Here is a 16,239-nt window from a genome sequence, read left to right as displayed (position 1 = left end):
GCCTTGTGAATTCTATTTGTGCCACCCTCCTGTTCAAAATGCCTCAGTTGTCTCCCTGTTACTTTCTGGAAAATACCTATTCTATTGGTCAGACTTGTACTAACTTCCCAGAATAACTGTGTCCTTCTGAAGGAAGATGTTCAATTGAACATTGGTAAAAATCCCACCTTCTCCTCATCCCAGCTATTATCTTGGGTAATTTCCTCGTTTTTGTAAGCTTCAGTTTCTTTATATGAAAAGTACTAGGAATATAAAAAAATAGTCATTCTTTCTTGGGACTTGATTTTCAAAGGTTTCATATAGCAAAGCCTGGAGGAAAATGACATTTCCATAAAACCCATCTAAACTGACATAACTCAAAACTTAGCTCATAATTGTCAACTCTGTTCATTTGGCATCTACTATGAATTGTGTGGTGGCCAGTGCTATGATCTCAAATAGTTTGTGCTTGCTCAAAATTCATCAATTGAAACCCTGATCCCCAATGTGAGAATATTTGGAGATGAGACATTTGGGAAGTAATTAGAATTAGTTGGAGGTCATAAAGGTAGAACCTCATGATGGGATTAATGTCATAAAAAAAGGAAGAGACAAGATCAATCTCTACAGATATGCTCTAAGAAAAAGCCTTGTGAGGACATAAGCAGGGAAAGGATTTAGTCCATTTTGTGCTGTGATAAGAATACCTGGGAGTAGGTAATTTATAAAAAACAGTAATTTATTTCTCACAGTTCTGGAGGCTGGAAAGTCCAAGGTCAAGGCACTGGTATCTGATGAGAGCCATCTTACTGCACAAGGTAGAAGACAGAAGGGAAAATAAAGAGAAACACTGTGTACCCATGTGGCAGAAAAGGGTAACCCCTCTCCTGCGAGCCCTTTTTATAATGGCATTATTTCACTCATAAGAGTGGAGCCCTCATGACCTAAGCCCCACCCCAGCACTTCATGCCCAATAGTACCACACAGGTTCATGTTTCCAACACAAGTTCTGGGTGGGGTGGTGGTTATTCAGAAAATAGCAAAGACCCTCACAAGAAAATGAATGGTAGCATCCTTGTCTCAGATTTCCAACCTCCACTATAGTGAGAAATAGGTATTTGCTATTTGAGTCATCCTGCCTATCATATTTCATCATAGCAGCCTGAACTAATATAATCAGTTATTCTTCAATAATAATAGCTCATAAGAACAGCTACTGTATACCAAAGTACTAAGATTTGTAGTCACAAGCACTAGACCCCAGCCCTGCTGCTTACTAATTGTGCCCTGTGGACGATAGCTTCCCCATTTTAGGCATCCGTCCTTCCTTGAAAAATGAAGATAAAAACATATGCTTGTCTAGTTCATGAAGAGTGCTCATCAAAGTTTCACACACTCAGTAAATGTTCAATAAATGTTAGCTACTATGATCAAATATTCATTATACGTTAGGCATTATATTTAATATCTATTTCATTTAACTTCATAGCGCCTCAGTGATATAAACATTAATATCCCCATTTAAAAATTAAAACAAAACAACACTGTAATTTACAGAAGTAACTTGTTCAATGATACCATGGTTAATTGGTGTAGCCAGGATTCAAAACCAGATGATTTCAATTCCTAAGTTGTACTCAGATCATCATGATTTTATCGGTCTCCGGTAGGGCCCAGGTAATGATATATTTTAAAAATTGTCCTGGTGATTCAATGTGAAGCTAGGTGAGAAACACTAACCTAGATATTTTTAGTCCCAACCCCTCCAAAGTCCTTACATCCCTCTTCTTCACCCATATGAAGTACTCAATTAGAATCTCTGAGCAGTACCTGGAAAACTATATTTTAAACAACCATTCCTGTTGATTCTAATGATTGGAATATTTTAATTACCATTACCCTATTTATATTTTTCTCCTCCACCAGATAACCAGTTGTTGAAGATCATGTATGTTTTCTTTTCCTGTGGTAGAGCCTTTGGTATTTCAGTATAGGCTTTAGTAAAATAAGTCCACATTTATTGTTGAATGATTGACAGAACTATAAGAATCAGTTGGGCAAGGCTTAGAGTTTGGATTATAGCTGAGAGCACAGCTCAGGCACAGTATGTAGGTAAATGACACAAAATATTTTAGAAGCACTGGGCTTCTGTACATTTCTTTATTCCTGGCAGAAAGATACAGAAAATGAGTAAATAGCCTAAGTCATGCCATCCACAGTAGGTAATTACAAATAGTGTCTTAAGCCTTCATAAAAACCTCTTGTTAGTTTACAGCTAGGACACATAGCTTTCCCTTCTTATCATCGCCTTGCCTCTAAATCAGATGTCTGTTACTCTCAGACACCTGTAAGTTTCAATGGCAATCTAGACGTTGAAAATCTGTAATAGAAACAACCTCACTTTCAATGTCAGTGCTTGATTAGGACTTGTCCTTTCAATTTGCAAGAGAAATTGAGCCTTGGCTTAGCATGGGTGGCCTGAGTGTGTAGCTGAATGGCCAGCTAATCCTGAGCCCAGGCTTTGGAGATAGATGATTCAAAGGCAGGCCCTGGTCATATATCCCAGCTCTGAGAAAGCTAAATTGAATATAAGATGTGACTTCATCAGCCACCTTAGCTATTGCTTTGGAATAAAGGTTTGAACATGGAGTACTTTTCAATATATGAAATACAGACTTTCTTTTTTCCTGAGTTTTTGATTGCATTGGTTACTGAGTTTTAGTTACACTGGTTGCAACTGACTATTAAAAACAAACAAAGACAGGTTCATTGCTTTCTGGGAAAAGACCAAATAGGAATGTTTTATTTTCACTCACATATGTTTTTCATTTACTGGAAGCTGGTAGAAATTCATATATGCTATTGATTCTGACAATGAATATTAGAACATCTTTAAAGACCCTTGGAGGTTGAATCCAAAATGAAACTGACAAAATTTTAAAGGGTCTCCTCATTCCCTATTCTCTTCTTCACTAGCTTCTCTTAGATATTAATGTTTTTCAAGCCTAGAAACAAGAAATCAACAATGTATCAGACTTTTATACAAATTTCCATTTCTTTAACCTCAATTATCTCTAGTATTTTGGGGTGACTTTATTCACTGGGATTTGTTATATGCCTTCTTCTTATACTACCCCCCACCCTGTGGTTTATCCATTTATTTGCTTTTCTTGTGATAGACTTCTTTTGGGGTCAGATTCACACTGTCAAGAGAATCTAGTGACTGGTATTTAGTGATAAGTATCCACATAATTTATTTCCAGGTTTCTCAAGTGATATTCCTTCTTTTCATGAACTCAAAGTGTTTATAAACACAATTCATGATGAGGCATTGGTTTGAGTACACAAATCAATCATGAGCTTAGAAAAATCTAAGTTCTGGTTTAATTTGGGATGTGCATCTTTATGTTCAATTCTAGAAAAGAATAAGCTATTTGAACCACTTTAATTGAAGTAAAGATCCATCCTATCCCAATTTTGATTTCTCTTTGGCCTTTATTTCTTTGGTGGGGGGTTCCAATCAAATTCCTTTCCCTAATCTTTCTTTTTTTTTAATGATAAGATAAACTGGCTTAAAATTCATCACCTCATCCATTCTCCATGTACAGTTCAGTGTTACTAGATGCAGTCCTGTTTTGCAACCACTACCACCACTTATCTCCTTAATTGTTTTGCTCTTGAAAAGCTGAAACCATGTATCTGCTAAATAGGATCTTTCCACTCTCCTTTGCCACCCAGTCAGTGCCTGGAAAAATCCCTATGTTTTCTTCTGTCTTTGGGATTTGGGCTTCTCTAAGTACCTCAGTTTAGTGAAATCATGCAGGATTTCTTTCTTTCTCTCTTAAAAAAAAAACAAAAACAAAAACAACAACAACAACAAAAAACTGGATTTAGCATAATGTACTTGAGGTTATTCCTTGTGGTCAGAATTTCCTTTCTTTTTAATTCTGAAATATTCCATTGAATTTATATACCATACTTGCTTATCCATTGACTAATGTTTATATTTGGATTGTTCCCCAAACTTCATGCACTGGAAATTGTACAATTTTACATTTCTGCCAGCAGTAAATAGGGTTCTAATATTTCCACATTTTCACCAGTACTTGATATCTTGATATTCCCTTTCCTCCCTTTCTTCCCTTTCCTTCTGTTTTAGTAGCCATCCTCATAGGAATAACGTAGTCTCTCATTATAGATTTGATTTGCATTCTCCTAATGATTAGTGATGTTTAGTATGTTTTCATGTACTTATTGATCATTTTTATTTCTTCTTTGGAAAAATATCTCCAAGTCTGTGCTTGCCTTTTTACCCTGTTATATTGTTCCTATGCATGAATTCTAAAAATCTTTCATGAAATCCAATTTGTTTATTTTTTCTTTGTTTGCCTACACCATTGTTCTCATATACAAGAAATCATCAAATTCAGCACTGTGAAGTTTTTTTCCTATGTTTTCTTCTAGGAGTTTGGTTGTTTTAGTTCTGATATTTAGGTTTCTGATTCTTTTTGACTTCATTTGTGCATATGATGTTACATAAAGTTCCAATTTTATGTGTTTTTCATATGCCCATCCAGTTTTCTGTTCTTTTCCCTGGACATAGTTTTGGTCTTGTGAAAAGTTTTGGTCTCTTTGTGAAAAATCATTTGATCATATATGCATTGGGGGCTTTATCTTCTATTTGTATGTCTGTCTGTATCCCAGTATTACACAAAAGATTACTGTAGTTTTGCAGTAAGTTTTGAAATGACAAAGTATGAGTCCTTCATCTTAGTTCTTTTTCAAGATTGTTTTGAATGTTTTGGGTCTCTGGGGATGCCATATAAATTTTAGGAAGGGTTTATGTATTTATGCAAAAAACATAATTGGGATTTTCATGGGGTTTGCTTTGGGTAGCATTGACATCTTAACAATATTGTCTCCTGGTATATGACCATGAAATAGTTTAGTTGTTGTCTTTAATTTCATTCAGCAATGTTTGCATCTTGAAGGGTGTAACTGCAAGGTACACCTTAGTTAAGCTAATTCCTTATTATTTTACTCTTTTTGATCTCACCATATATGAAATTTTTTGTAATTTCTGTTTCAGATTTCTGATTATTAGTGTACAGAAATGCAACTGATTTTTATGGATTAAAGTTATATCCTGATAATTTGCTGAATTAATTTATTAGTCTCAACAGTGTTTTATGATACCCTTTCAGTTTCCCACATGTACTATCATATAATTTCTAAAACCTTCCTTTCCAATCTGGATCCCTGTTATTTCTTTTTCTTATATGCTTGTTCTGGCTGAACTTCCAGTATGACGTGGAACTGAAGTGGGAAGAGTGGGTATCTTTGCCTTTTTCCTGGTCTCAGAGAAAGTAGTTTTTCAACACTAAGTATATTTACTCTAAATTTTTCATATATGATTTTGTCATGTTAAGGTAATTTGCTTCTATTCCTAGTTTTTGTTTTTCTCCTCTCTTTTTTTTTTTTTTAACATGGAAGGGTGTCAAATGTTTTTCTTCAAAAATTGAGATGATCATGTTTTCCTCTTTTTATTCTGTTAATGTGGTATATTACATTGATTAATATTTATACATTGAGCTATTCTTGCATTCCCAGGGTAAATCCCACTTTGTCATGGTATGTAATCCTTTCAATATGCTGCTGCATCTGGTTTACTAGGATTTTTTGTGAGGATTTTTGCATAAATGTTAGTAAGGAATATTGGTTTGTGATTTTCTTTCCTTGTAATGTTCTGGCTTTGGTATCAAAGTAATGGTGGCTTCATAGAATGAGTAAGGCAGTGTTCCTTCTTTATTTTTTTGGTAAATTTTGTAATGTATTGATTTAATTCTTTAAATGTCTGATAGAATTTGCCAGTGAAACCATCAGGTACTTTTCATTGTCAGGAGATATTTTATATTAATTTGATCTCCTTATTAGTTATATATTTATTCAGATATTCTACTTCATCATTTTTCTTAGTTATCTGTCCATTTTATCTAGGTTAAAAATTTGTTGGTGTACAATTTTTACAGTATTATTTATAATTCTGTTTATTTCTATGGAATTGATATAAAATCAGAAATGAAAATGGGAACATTACTAATTTGAGTTTTTTTTATTAGTCCATCGAGACAAAGATCATTAGTTTTGTTGATCTTTTCAAAGAACTAACTTTTTGTTTTATTGATTTCTTTACTGTTTTTCTATTCTTTATTTTATTTATCTCTGTTCTAATTTTTATCACTTCATTTTTTTTCTTTTGCTTCAGGTTTAGTTCTTTATGTTTTTTTTTTTTTAACTTGTAAAGTTAGGTCATTAATTTGATATCATTATTGTTTTGAATATAAGCTTCTGTAGTTACAAATTTCCTCTTCATACTTCTTTCATTGTGTCCCATAAGTTTTATTAGATGATATATTTTATAATATCCTTTGTGATTTCTTTGGTTTATTAATTGCTTAGTAATGGTTGCTTGATTGCCACAAATCTGTGACTTCCTCTATTTTACTTCTGTCATTGAAAGAAGGGGCTTGCAACAATGGAGGAGGTGTTGAACAAGAGCTGCTTAATCTTTGTCTATAGCTTTTGTGGTCAGAAGCACCAGTGATCATAGACTAGATCCTGATATTTGAAGGACATGTTCTTTTTTGACCTCACCCAACCCTACCTTCTGGAAGTTATGTACAGGTTGTTTCAGGAATATGTGCATATCTGTCTGCCACAGGGGTAAATGTGGGGGATGAATGGATATTATGGTGCTGAGAGCTGAAAATAATTAAAAATTAACTACAAGTTACCATGTAATCTTTCCTTTGAAAATGTCATGCCTTTAATAGCCCCCAGAGCTCCAAAATAGTTATATTAGATGGATCTTGCCAGAATAATTATTATCCAGGTGGGGAGACAGATTACTGCCTCTTCCCACTGTACTGTCTTCCCAGAATCCTATTAAATTATTTCTTCATTTTTGAGTTTTGGCTTGTATTGATCATTCTAGAGAGCTTTCAAATTCAGAGACATGTACAACGTCATATTGGAACAAAATAAAATAGACAATACTGAAAAATGCTTTGGGCTCAAAGGAAAGAAAAGGGGATTTGGAAAAATGAAGGCCTAAATAGGAGGACACATGCAACATATTTATAGAAAGACTATGTGTAGTATCTGAATAAAATGATATGCAACCACTAATGCCAGTAACCTCCACTGGAATTATCTAACTTTGCTCCCTTAAAAAAACTTGAAAGATTGGGGAAGCCATTAGACATGGAGTGATGGCATTTTCACACTACATTCCTACCCCCCAGATGCTGTAAAATAGCATGGTGAAGAAGGAATCCCTTCCGACCTTGAACAGGCTCATCTGAGAATCCTGAAATGAGCATGAACAAAAGGGCAGAAGAGGTGGGTGAGCCACTGCAGATGTAGGTCAGTTCTGTATAGACTGAATTCTGACACCTTAATGGCTTAGGAGGAAGAACCTGAGAAATGGCAAAGGCACAGTGAGAGCCTATTGTTCCTGTCCAGGCTTCCTCAGCAATTGAGAAAGAAGAAACAAGAACACAAGTCATACAAGTCACGTGAGAACCTAAAAAATATGAACGATGAAGTTCTCTGCTGTGAACTATCCCAGCTAAAGGAAAAAATGGATTTGGTGAGGGGGTGCTTGAAACCCACAAATTTATGAGACTAACAATTTCTATTAAACTAGTTTCATGGTGGTTGATCCTAGGGATTGAACTGGATTTTGTTTTGACAGCTGAGAATTTTCAGGCTGCATAGAGGGAGAATATACTAAATTTTCATTTTATTTCTTAATTATAGGAATCTACAAAATGAAATAAAACATTAAATTTTAACTAAAAATGCATTGTATTCACCCAAAACTCCTACTACTTCTATGAATAAAAATTAATTGACTTCTAATGAGAATGTATGCACAAATTTTACATTTTTCTAGGAGATATTTTAAAATTAATTCATAAGCAAATCCAAAAGAAAAAGAAGAAAACACAGAATAAAGACGATTAATGGAGATACCATTAAAATAAGTCTGCCAGATGGTTCAGAATGTACTATACGTGAGCAAGTTACAGAGAGTCATGCTTCCTCTTGATTCCAGGTGTCAATACCTATTGAAGTTGATGAGTCAGATACCTGGAGATGAGACTACAGCTGTCTCCTAAATTCTTGAAACACTCCTTTATTTAACCTATCCAAATACTCCTTAAGTATTTAATTTCTGTAAGTTCTTCCTGATTAACTCTTCATTGATTTATTTTTTTTCTAAAAAAGTCACAAAGCATTTATCAAATAATGTACACATTTTGTCATTTAGATGCATATTGTTTGTATCATTCATTTCACACATGTTAAGAAACTCATTATTTGGATAAAATTTGGCATGTCAAGCAGCTTTATTCATTATTTGTGTGATTCAAGTTATAAACTCATATTAGTGATGCAATAATTCCAGGATGATTGAAATTGATAATATTTTGGTTGTGCTTTTATCTTAAAATTGTACTTAATGGTCAAGAAATGTCTCCCCTTCCCCCCACAGGATTTTTTTTAATGGCAACTGTATGTTTTCAGAAAAACTGAGTAAAAAGCACAGAAGTTTCCACATACCCCTGTCCCATACACACATACCTTTCTCCACTATTAATACCTCACACCAGAGCAAAATATTTAGCCATAATTGATGAACTTACATTAACACATCATCACCCAAATTCCATAATCTACTTTAGGGTTTACTCAGTGCTGTACATTCTATGGATTTAGACAAATAAATGTCTTCACTATTATAATTTATAGAATAGTTTCATTGCCCTGAAAATTCTCTGTGCTCTGCCTGTTTATTGCTTCATCCCATTAATTCTTGGCAACCACTGACTTTTTTTTATTGTCTTGAAAGTTTTGACTTTTCCAGGTTGTCATATAGTTACAATCATACAGCATGCAGTCTTTCCAGCTTGGTTTGTTTCACTTAGTAATATGCATTCATTTAATTCCATTGCCTTAATGCTTTTTAATGAGTGACAGCTTATTTCTTTTTGCACATAATAACAATAAATTATAATATTCCATTATCTGATTATTATTTATTCACCCTCACAATTGTGAAATGTATAAGCATTATAGATTGGAGCAAATCTTCACAGTAAATAAATCAGACAAAGGAATTTTGTCCAGATTGTATTAAGAAACCCAACTTAATTATTCAAAGACTTATACTCACTTCATTATGAAAAAGATAGTTGAACAAATAAATCATAAAGGGAAATATTTCAAAGTCCAATAAACACAAAAGAAAGTATTAAAAAATCACCACTTATCAGAAAAAATGAAAATGAAAACCACAACAGCAACGGGTTACTATCATACACTTCTAGTATAGGTAAAATTAAAAAGACATCACCAAGTGTTGGTGAGAATGTGGAGGAACTGGACCTGTCATACATGGCTGGTGATAATATAAAATGCTATAACCACTTTAGAAAATGGTCATGAGTTTTGTATTTAAAATTGTATACCAATGAATCATAGTTCCATAATTCCATTAATTTATTCATGAAAAGTAAAAATATATATCCACAAGATCCTTACATAAGAATATTCATAGTAGCCTTTATTCTGAATAGCTTCTAAATAAAAACAATATAAATATTAATCAACAGGAGAATGTATAACCTTATTAAATTTATATCACAGTATGTTACTCATCGCTAAACACAAATAAACCACTGACACGTGCAACAAATCTGATGACTCCAAAAACATTATGCTGAAGAAAATTCAATTATAAAAATGTACATAGCTATGGGCTTATATATAAGAAGTTTTAGAAGAAAAATTAATCTTTAAGGAAAGAAATCAGAAGTCTGGTTGTACCTTTGAGCATGAATGTTATCTATGGGGATGGGAAACATAAAGGAATTTCCTAGATGTATATCTTAATAGCATGCATTTTACAAAACTCATCAAACATACAATTAGTATCTATACATTTATTTGTATGTAAATTAAACTTAAATGTAGAAAAAAATACATATTGAATATTCATATTTATTCTTTGTCAGTACTAGATGATGGTCAACCTAAAATTCTATATCTGTATGAACATTTAAGTGAATAAACACACTTTTAGATGTGAAAGGATTTAGAAATTTTAACATCCATAGATGGCTTCTAAAGGATTCTCAGAATAACTGCTGCAAAGAAAGCAAGCATACTAACAAATACAATGCATATAAAAGGCCAAGATAAAGATTTAGTTTTCAAGAAAGCAAAAAATAGAAGTAAAACACAAAATTAATGTGAAATACATGCTAATGTAGATGGTATGATTATGGGTAGGGAATACCAAAGTTAAAGAAAATCCACAAGGGAGTTCACTCTAAGATCAATAACAATGTCAATAACAAACTAACAAAACCCTAATGGTTGTATATCTCAAAAGAAATTAAAATAGAGAATCACTCTTTTCATAATCATAACAGAAAAATACATAGAAGTAAACTGAAGATAGATATAATGTATATGAGGAAAGTAGTAGTAACTGGGGTACATGAACAAAAACTTAAAAAATTGGAGATAAATATAATTTTCTTGTATAAGAAGAATCAGCATTATCAACATGCAACTCCTCCTGAATTAACCAATATATTCAACAAAATTTTAAAAATCCCACTGAGCATGTTTTAGAAATTTGAATAAATGACCATAGTATTCATATAAAAATAAACACAATGTATAGAATGTGAAAATAAATTATAAATTAATTACCTTATCAAATATTAAGATAAATTATATCCATTGAAAGAATGTAGTCTTACTTGGTAGATAGATCTATTGGTCAAAGAAACAAGACTTGTGGCATTTTGGTTAGGTTGGTGTTATTGGATAAATTGTGTCCTCCCAAAATTTGTATTGTGAATTTTAATTCCTAGTACCTCAGTACCTTATTTGGAAATGGGGGTCATTGCAAATGTAATTTGTTTGGTTAAGGTTGGGTCACATGAGAGTAAGGTGGGTCCGAATCCAACATATCTGGTATTCCTATAGGAAAAGGAGGGAAAATTTGAACACAGACATACACACAGTGGGTATGCCAGGTGGAGATGAAGGGAGATTGGTGCTATGATTTGGATGTTTTTGTCCTCTCCAAAATTTATGTACAGATTTAATCCCAGCGCAACAAACAGTATTGGGTAGTGTGTCCTTGGGTAGGTGATTGCATCACAGGGGTCTCTCCTTCATGAGTGGGATTAAGTGCCTTTAGAAAGGGGTGTAATGAGCCAGGCACAGTGGTGCATGCAAATCCCAGCAGCTTGGGAAGCTGAGGCAGGAAGATCATGGGTTCAAAGCCAGCCTCAGGAACTTAGCAAGGCCCTAAGCAACTAATTGAGATCCTATCTTTAAATAAAATATAAAAAAAGAGCTGGGGACGTGGCTCAGTGGTTGAGCACCCCTGGGTTCAATTCCCAGTACAAAAAGAATATATTGTGTAATGGAGAAATTTTGTCTTTTTTGCCCTTCCAACTTCTGCTGTGTGAGGACAGAATATTACTTTCTTCCAGAAGATAGCATCCAAGATGTCATCTTGGAAGCAGAGAGCAGCTTTCATAAACACCAAACATACCAGAACCTTGAGTATGGACTTTTAAGACTCCAGAAATACAAGAAATGAGTTTCCATTCTTTATTAATCAACCAGTGTTAGGTGTTGCATTATAGCCGCACAAAATGAGCTAAGACATTTGAGGTGATATTTCTACAACTAAGAAACACTGAAGATTGCCAGATACTTCCCCACAGCCCTCAGAATAAACCAACTCAGAGGCAACTTGATCTTGGATGTCCAGTCTTTAACAGATTGGTAAAGCAATGTATTTCTGTTGTTTCAGCTAGCCAATTTGTGATACTTTGTTACTAGAATCCTAGAAAGGGATGGAATGCATAGTGTTGAAATAACTAGCCAGTTATTTTTTTGAGATAACTAAATTCATTTTAAAGAGCAAGTTAGCTAAGAGTTGTATCAATATTTAATGTTTAGAAAAAATATTGGAAGAAATACTGGTGAATACATCGTATAATCTTAGAGTGAAAAAATATTTTGCCATTATTCAAACTCCATCAAGTATAAAAGACTAATAGCCATCACTTTTTTCCCCTTCAAACCAATAAAAATTTTGAATGTTGATAATATAAAGCAGTTTTGCAAATGACACCTTAGAGCACAGATTGATCTGAAGCCTAGAAAATACTGAACAAAATATAATATTGGATATAAATATAATAATGATAGAATTTAAGGTGACTGTTTAATTTTGATATTTTTCTGTATTACTTGAAAGTCTAGCATGAATATTCACTAATAATTGTAAGACTATTTTCATTGTTCATTAAATTATGAATAAACATGTTTAAAATATTCATTTTGTTTTTCCCCAGTAATTCTAGTCTATGAATAATGTTAAATAATAAGAGATGCATCCATGGATTTATAATTTTGAAAATTAGGAAACATTAAAAATAAATAATACAGAATTAGTAAGATAATTATGCTGGATCAAGGTATGTATGATGCATCTACAAAATACAATATATATAAGAGTGCAAGTATGTATTAGAAATAAGATAAAAAGTCATCGAAAGGTATATGCCAAAAGGTTAAGTGATTTTATTTCTGAGGAATAGATCTATATTACTAATATTTTAATTCTTACTTATGGAAATAGGATATTTATGATATGGACAGATTTATTCTTGTTCCTGTGCTAATGTGTACATTTACTTATTTCAATGTATAATCTACATAGTTCATGAAAAACAAAACAAGTTTGGAAAAAAATTTACTTTTTTTTTTCCCCTAACCTATCTTCCTTTGCCATGAGTACTTTATATATAGGCAGTTTCTTCCCCGGAGTTCAGTAAGAGTACCCTTATTTTCAACAGGAATCATCAGAAAGAGAAACTGCCTTTTCCGAGAAAACAGTGTCTATCTCTGTCCTCCCCCACCCCTCCCCTTGCCCCTTTCTCTTATTTTAGTACTTGTGGAGATTAGAGATTTTAATTGTATGACTTGTGGAATGCAGTTTTTCTTCCAGCAGCTGTGTTTATGGTATATAATCTATTAGCTGCTTATATGCCAGCATTTAAAAGCATTCTGATGGATAATACTTAGCAAGGGATTAATCTTTTCCAGCATCACCCTCTTGACCTGCAAATGTACATTAGTGGGGTAGGGGGGTGTATAATGCCTGCTCTGACATTTGTTTGCAATGCATCCAAACATATTCTGGGATGCATATTCAGGTTTCCTGGCATTGAGACAGACTGGCAAGTCAGCACTAAGACATATAGTTCCCACATGCCAGGGTTAAAGGAACAAGGACTGGTGGCCCTTTCCATTGAGCTTTGTCCTGTGTGTTTTCATGTCACCCATCCCCAAATTTACTCTGCTGCACATCAGCCATACCACCTAAGGTACGATGGAGGTTATTAGGTAAATATAATATAAAGAAGAAGAGGTTCTGGTCTCTCATGCGTTCCTCACACATCATTTAGTTAGCACCGTTAAAAGCATAGGCAAGTAGAGGACTTTGGGACCTTCCCCTCTTCTCCACCCACTGGCTTCTCTCACAATATCTGAAATTTTAGTTCCAAATCTTGGCTTTGTTATCTACTAGTTGTTTGAATTGGATAAACTACTTAATTATCTGAAGTTCTATGGCACCAACAATATGCATATAATATTACCTGTATGAAAGGAATTTGTAGAACATAAATCACACATGTGAACCAGAATAGACCTAGAGCTTAAAATTACTCTATACATTTATGGAAGCAAGATAACATTTTGTATTTTAAGGACTAATTATTTAGGTCATGAACGAGTGTTTTGCTGTTGTTCAAATTTCTCTGTAAAAATTAAAGTTGTTCTTGGAAGGAGTAGTACCATGTGCTAGGAATAGCTGCCATTGAATTCAGGTTAATTGATAGGACTGGTGGGACCAGTAAGACCCACTGGGGAAGGGTCACAAAATAAATATATGAGAAGATGAAGAAAACAAATCTTTCACTAGTTAATGGATCTGATCTTCTGCTATCAATTATTATATTTCAGCCTGGATAATTTTTTCACTGATGTTTCTGCTAAATATAAGCAATAAGTTTTCTGAGAAATAGCTCATATACCATTTTGTTTATAGGTGTCTAGTCACTTGGCATTTAATCAGATTTCATCTGTTTTATTTAAACAATTCAAGGGAAGAATATAATTAATAAAACACCAGGAATTTAGCTAAAAATGTCATGGTGCTTCCTACTCTTAGCCAGTTTGGGGATTCAACCTTGTGACCTTCCTAGTTATGAGACCAAAACAGGAATTGGACAATCATACAGGTAGAACTTGAGATCATTTAGATCTCAGATCAAATCTTGCTCTACCACCTTTGTAAGCAAGTAATTTGGAGCAAATCACTCAATCTTCCCAGCCTGGGCTCTTTGTATGTTCAATAGAGATGATGCTACCTACTCCATGGGCTGTAAAAAAGGATTAAATAAGATATGAGATAGTGCATCTATCACAGATTTTGGTATGTGGGCAGAAATAAATGATGATCATTACAATTGCGGTTATTTTTTTTCTAATTACTTATTTTTTCTCCCACTACTGTCACATTACTCATACTTCCAGTGGAAAAACTTTGAGAGGCAGAAGGACCCAAAACAGGTTGATGATGGATGATGAATGTGAGGGTACCACTCTGAAGTGGAGAGGAGTAACCAGTTTACTGGGTAGACAGAAGGAGCCTGGAACTAGAAATAGATATGAATGTAAATACTACTTCCTGCCAGGTTTCTGTTCTTGCAACTAAAAGGCTCAGGGGTCACTCTAGTTGAACTGGGCTAACTGGGCTGCACAAAATAACCACACAAGAGACACAAATACTTTTTTCTTTGGGGTCGCTGTGACAGTTCCTCTGACCTTAAGGGTCTGCAGGAAGAGAGAGAGCGAGAGCACTGACCCCTTTTATTGAGGAGAAGCTATTCAAATGAGGCAAGGGGTCAGGTTTCAGGGGGCTGAGTCTATCTTCATGATGTCCACAGTCAGCAGGTTGACTGACACCTGGGTAGGCCACACCCAAGGACACAGTAAGAGAAGGGGACACACACAGGGCACTTCCATGGAAGACTCTATCCTAAACAGGGCAAGGGGTTATATTACAAAGAAACAGGTGAGCATAGCTTCACCCATGGGGCTGTAGCAAGACACACCCATGCACGAGACACCCTCCCTCGAACCCAAGAAGCATGGGGAAAGCTCTGCCACATTTCTGTGACTGAGCACCTCAGCACCCAGCAGGGGAGTGTGACTCAGTCACATGCAAGGTTGGTCTCTCACAACTTCCTACTTGATTTCAAAGTATAATTTTTTGAGAGTAACTAATATTTCAATACTGGTTATTGAACACAATTGCTGCAATGTGTCCATATCATCCAAAGAGTACCAGGAAGATACCCCTAGCTGATCAAAGTTGAGTTTATGGGTTCATTGTAGTGAGAGAAAATATCCACTAGAGAATGGAGAACCATAGGGCCCTAGACTGACAGGGTTAGAAAGAACTTCTGGGGCTTTAGTTTGTGTTAGGTGAGTTAGGAGTAGGTTTAAGGAAGCAGGGCTTTGCTCTAACTTAAATGCCATCAGGAAACAGGAGAGATTCTGTGAATAGGAATCCTAGCACCTCTTACCTAGAAGGTGGAGGACATAAAGCAAGGTTTGTGCAGTCCCTCAAATCAGTCAGGATAGAGATATATTTGGCCATTTTAGTGGTTTTATTTTTGATGAGTACTCTTTTAGCTTGATCCATCATGATCACAGAGTGGCCTTGTCTGATATTGGCATTCCAAAAACTTGTTCACCAGGAGAACACCCCAGACTGTGAATGCCCAGGCTGAATGCCCAGCCTGCTCCTGGCAACACCAAGACCTCACCAGTAGTTGGGGCCTGTCTTGCTGCCAAAGGCTGCTTTTCTTCATGCTTCTTATTCTCAAAGGACTGTACTGGGAAAGAGGACTCCCTCACTATTTATTTCTAGGTACCATTCTATCTAACACTCTAGGCAAAATTATACCAACACCATATTATGTAATTACCTACTTACTATTATAAAACAATTCCTTTTTAAATTAAATGAATATGTACTAAAGCACTTAATATTATTACTATAAATGAATATTATTATTGCAAAAA

Source organism: Marmota flaviventris, chromosome 2 (genome assembly GCF_047511675.1).
Source record: "Marmota flaviventris isolate mMarFla1 chromosome 2, mMarFla1.hap1, whole genome shotgun sequence".
NCBI lineage: Eukaryota > Metazoa > Chordata > Mammalia > Rodentia > Sciuridae > Marmota > Marmota flaviventris.
The sequence above is the reverse complement of the archived record's forward strand: the minus strand, read 5'-3'. Positions refer to the sequence as shown.